The following is a 5703-nucleotide window of genomic DNA, read 5'->3' on the forward strand; positions in this document are numbered from 1 at the left end:
TAATATTCCTGTTAAGACTATGTATCACTATCTCTGTTATCATTTAATATTCCTGTTAAGACTATGTATCACTATCTCTGTTATCATTTAATATTTCTGTTAAGATTATGTAAAATTTAATATTCCTGTTGAGATTATGAGTATCTGTTCTCATTTGAAATTTCCCTGTTATCATTCAATATTCCCGTTATGATAACAGCATCTCTGTTATCGTGTAATATTTCAATATTGTTTTAACACTCAAAATATCTTTTGAAATAAACGCAGTTTTGTATTATTATCATGAAAATTTGCCTAACATAACTACGTCATCCACACAATAATGTTATCTTTCACTGAACTTTATTAAATTCCATGCAATACTTGTAAACCTTTATGAATTCAGTACGACTGTTCCGGGTCCACATAGTGTTACATTTGTTATCCCGTTTATTTTGTTATTCGAATACACAAAAACACACTGACTACAATCCACTAGTTGATAGATGTTACTATTCAACGAATTAAAATTGAATGTATAAAAGAAATGAATTTGCATACATTTTATTCATATTCGCCGTGAGAACATGATATTTTGTGTTTATTATGCACCAATCAAAATTAAATATAAACATGCAGAAATGTATCATATATATATATATATATGACAATAGCACAAATAGGACATACAATTTCAAAGTAGACCTGTCTGCAATTATATGACCCAAAACAGTATTCACGAGTGATTCCAGAGCATAAAGAAACTCATCTAGAACACGTTAGGCTTTACTGCTTTCGTAATATAGTTTCAGCCAATATGGTTATATCTTCGTGCGAATAGATAACTAAAATTAATCAAAGTTTTAAATGTGGTCATAATTTGGCTAAAGTTGGCAATTATTTTTATCTTTACTTGTCGGCAAGCCTTCCGAACAAAAACAAATCCTATAAAACATGACGGTTTTACAATGCTGTGAATCAGGTCATTTTGCTGAAAAGCATATTTTGTCATAGAAATTGTCTTGGTAAAAAATTAACTCATATTTTCAATGATGAGTAATCAACAGATTACAAGATATTTATCAAGTTACCGTCGTTAATTTGTGTTTTGTTTGTATCTTGTGTAATATAACATAATATTTTGAAATCCAAGGAACGAAGAATTAATGATTCTTGCCGAATTCGAAATTATAGCTACACTGCATACTGCATATATTTAGTTGGATACGTATAATAATATAATTTGTTATGTACAAAACAAATTCAAGCCAATTATGTGTGTGATAGAAATGCCGTTGAAGGTGTGTGATTGTTCTGTCGATGCACCTGTAATGCATGATCACGATGATTATTTGCTGAGATCAAAAATGTCAAGCTTTGTTTCTTCAGTCAAACTTTTTCTTTTTAACACTTTACTGCACATAAACCTATTTATATGTAATGCATTCATTATTCTTGCCTTTTCTCCCATGTTAACATGTTTGCACACTAAAGCATAGATTTATTTGTTTAATAATATTATTCTTTGCCAATGAATAGGAAGTGAAATTTGAATTATTTAAGCTTTGTACAAGCCAAGTTAACACTACTCAGAAAAAATAAACTGGTCCTCAACTCTACTTTTGACAAAAAATTGCAAACAAGGTTGAAGTAACCTTGAACGAATTTACAAGTTAGAAATTTTATTTCCCACGCTCAAAAATTATCTTATAATAAAAGACGGGAACTTGGGCGATAGGTAACAATAGAACGGGCTTAGTAAAGATAACGTTATTCAATCATAATGAAAAGATTAATAATAGAAATAGCCAACATAGCCTATGACACGGTATTGTTGTGGAATAGAGTGACCACCAGGAAGCCTGTGTTAAGGCGTTTCAGTTTTGATCCTTTGAATGACTGTTATACAAGTTGTCAATAGTTGGTACACAATTCATATAGGAACAATTAATATATCATCTACCCGACAATCTTTTCTACTTTAAGAAATTGTGGGAACGTTTATGAAAAATTGTTAAAATTATCGAGCTATGGTCTATCAAATTTATATTTTGAAAGTATGGCTTATATAGTTTCTGGACGATCTGTCGTAATGTGTGGAGCAACACCTTCCACTTGCAAAGTTCGTCATAAATTTGCTTTCCACACAGAAAGCTACACTATAAAAATCAACCATTGTGATCCTCAAACGGTCAACCTCCCTGAAAATATCTCTCTCATCAGTCAATATTCCCGAAAACTACCTTTCTCAACCGGTCAGCATCTCCAAAACATCCGTAACAACAAAACTCTGAATCGCTGAAATATACCTCACAAGCAGATAACCCCTTCAGCAGCTATCTATGATGGTCGATCTCCATAAAAGGTGTGTAGCACGCGGCCAATCTCCCTGAATGGTACTTCTAGAAGACAACCTCCCAGAAACATCCAAAACAAGAATCTGAAGCCGACGACATTCCCGAACCATCTGAAAGCTATCTAATCTATCTTTTAATCTAAATTCTCATTCAGAAAGGAAAATGGTACAGAACATGTAAGCCATACTATACCATCAACAAAGAATAGGAAACTAGCCATTAAAAGCCAGGACATGTGATTTGCCCAACAGATCAAACAGTGTTACGTCACTCTCAATAATAATATGTCGATCAATTTGCTTAAGTGATGTTATATCTCCCTTTTGATATCACGTGAGTTCAGATCGTTAGTCAAAGATCAATCCATAACCTCTTGATTGATTCTCATTCATTTGATAAGTGTAATCAAACAAAATGTCCAGGATAATTTAATAAAGTTTTCATTTTGGCGACAAGCCATGACAAGGCTATCTTATACTTTTAGTAGGGAGTAACGAGATATATTTGATGTTAACACGCAATGTGAAAAGGGTTAAATGCTAAAAGGTACGTTGTGTTCAAGAGATCTGCTTGTACTTAGTGAGGGGATAATTCCCAAATAAATACTCACTTACTAAAATCTTACACTATTATAACACGTTTAAAAGTAACTCGTTTTTTATGGTGACATTTGGTCTTTACACTGAACGAGTGCAGTATTTATTAAAATTTTCTTTTGCATCGTTCATGGAGTCCTATATGTTGCCTGCTCCGTTCACAGTATGTAGATCATTAAATTTAATTAGCAACAGTAGCTAGATTATATAGACACAGCTTTATGGAACAACAATCACTGGTTAAAGCAACGTTTCGACGTGTTTCCCCCGTCGTCCTCAGGCACAGTAGCTAGATTATTACAAAACGTGTAACGAATATCACTTCAAGTTTCACAATTTTGCCGTGAGATAGCTATTTTGGGCCGTATTTCATTCAAAGATGCCAAACGTATACCTGGGGAATTACTTTGTGGTGGCTGAACTACCCAACCAAGAGTACCACATCATCGCATTGATCTACTACTAACAAATACATAGTATGCTATATCAGCATCTCTAGGAAGGAAGTTGCCCTCTAAGGAAAATCATATTTCAGATGGGCAAATCTGATACTGTTATTTTTAAGCAGGGAAAGGAATTAATTCGACTGCTTTAACCTTTTAACGAACAATGCATTGGGATAAAACTGTTTTTGGGTAGACCTTCCACCACCAACTCCATTTCAAACGAATGACGCAAATACCCCAGCGACTATCCTTGTGCAATAATTGAAAAGAATACGATTTAACCTTTTAACGAACAATGCATTGGGATAAAACTGTTTTTGGGTAGACCTTCCACCACCAACTCCATTTCAAACGAATAACGCAAATACCCCAGCGACTATCCTTGTGCAATAATTGAAAAGAATACGATTTCAAGTGGTTTGCTCTTATTATAGAAAACAATCTTTTAAAATTTTCAAATGATTTATTGAAAGGAAGGAAAAGGTATATGAAGATGTTGGACAGGAAAAGTAAAGTGCCTCTATTGACATTATGTTTTGAACAAGTTCTAACAAGAGATCTACAATAATGTAAAGATTTCTATATTGCCTATGTTATATATTATCTAAACACTATAACTATCATGGGAAAAGTAAACATTTTACCTGGACTCGCCACTTGATTTATTATTATACACCTGTATGGGACTATTTTATTTGGATATTTTCTTTTTCTTATCAGTGGTAGTCACAGTACATTCATTACCCTGTTAAATTGACTTTAGTGTCAGTAGAAACGTACACAGTGGAACATATTTTCAGACTTGTATTTCAGAAGGAACATACACTGACTTAACTTTCAGAAGAACTTACACTGATTTTAGTTTCAGTAGGAACTTACACTGACTTTCGTTTCAGTAGGAACTTACACTGACTTTCGTTTCAGTAGGAACTTACACTGACTTTCGTTTCAGTAGGAACTTACACTAACTTTCGTTTCAGTAGGAACTTACACTAACTTTAGTTTCAGTAGGAACTTACACTGACTTTAGTTTCAGTAGGAACTTACACTAACTTTCGTTTCAGTAGGAACTTACACTGACTTTCGTTTCAGTAGGAACTTACACTAACTTTCGTTTCAGTAGGAACTTACACTGACTTTCGTTTCAATAAGAACTTACACTAACTTTCGTTTCAGAAGAACTTACACTAACTTTAGTTTCAGTAGGAACTTACACTAACTTTCGTTTCAGTAGGAACTTACACTAACTTTAGTTTCAGAAGAACTTACACTAACTTTAGTTTTAGTAGGAACTTACACTGACTTTCGTTTCAGAAGAACTTACACTAACTTTAGTTTCAGAAGAACTTACACTAACTTTAGTTTCAGAAGAACTTACACTAACTTTAGTTTCAATAGGAACTTACACTGTGGAATATATCTCCAGACATTTTGTTTCAGTAGAAACATTCACTGACTTTTATAAGAATGACGACTAGCACAAATATGCACAAACATCACGACAAGACCTTTTCTTCTGCTTTTGTTTTCTTTATAGTTATTTACATGTCATGGGTTCACTGTACAAAATAATCATCCTTTGGCCATTTACACGCCATCATAATCGCAATGAAGAGTTGGAATGTTGAAATCGGACTGCTTTAAAGGAAACATTAAAGAAGTTCATAAAACAATAATTACTTCTTTTACTGTCATAGGTGGAAAATGAAATCGACTTCAAAACACTGTATTAACAAAACCAAAAATAAAAATGTACAATGGAAAAAGAAATCAGTTCCTGTTTTATGTCATATATCTAAACTGTATCTGAATTCTTTTTTTTTATGGTCTAACTGTTTGTTGCCTTTTCTTTTTTACAGATTTAAATCTGAGTTTAGGTGAATAATTTGACCATAAAACCAATAAAATTCACGCTTTAAAGAATTTAGTTTTTTTCTACCATAAAAATGATGAATTACTTAATAAATAAACCCGGTAGTCATAATTAATATACAAACACCACAGTTTTATCACCCACCAACGATTTTCCCACGATCGTATAGGTGTGTAGTTTTATAATTGGGGCATTTCAAGTATACTTATTTATTTAACTTTGACAAATAATAATCCGAAATAGTCTAGCTCTTGATAGTGGAATTAATCAGTCAATAGCGAGTTGAATTGTCGTCTAGGTTCGAATGTCCTCAAGGTAAGAAAATGCCGATGCCGCGGCTGATGCTTCCCGAGTTAGCCCGAGGCCTGCTTTTTGCCGCTATCTAGATCTAGAGTATAAGCCAAATAGAACAAAACAACTCCTCATTTCTAAACCAACCACACTGAAGATCG

Source organism: Lottia gigantea (genome assembly GCF_000327385.1).
Source record: "Lottia gigantea unplaced genomic scaffold LOTGIsca_24, whole genome shotgun sequence".
NCBI lineage: Eukaryota > Metazoa > Mollusca > Gastropoda > Lottiidae > Lottia > Lottia gigantea.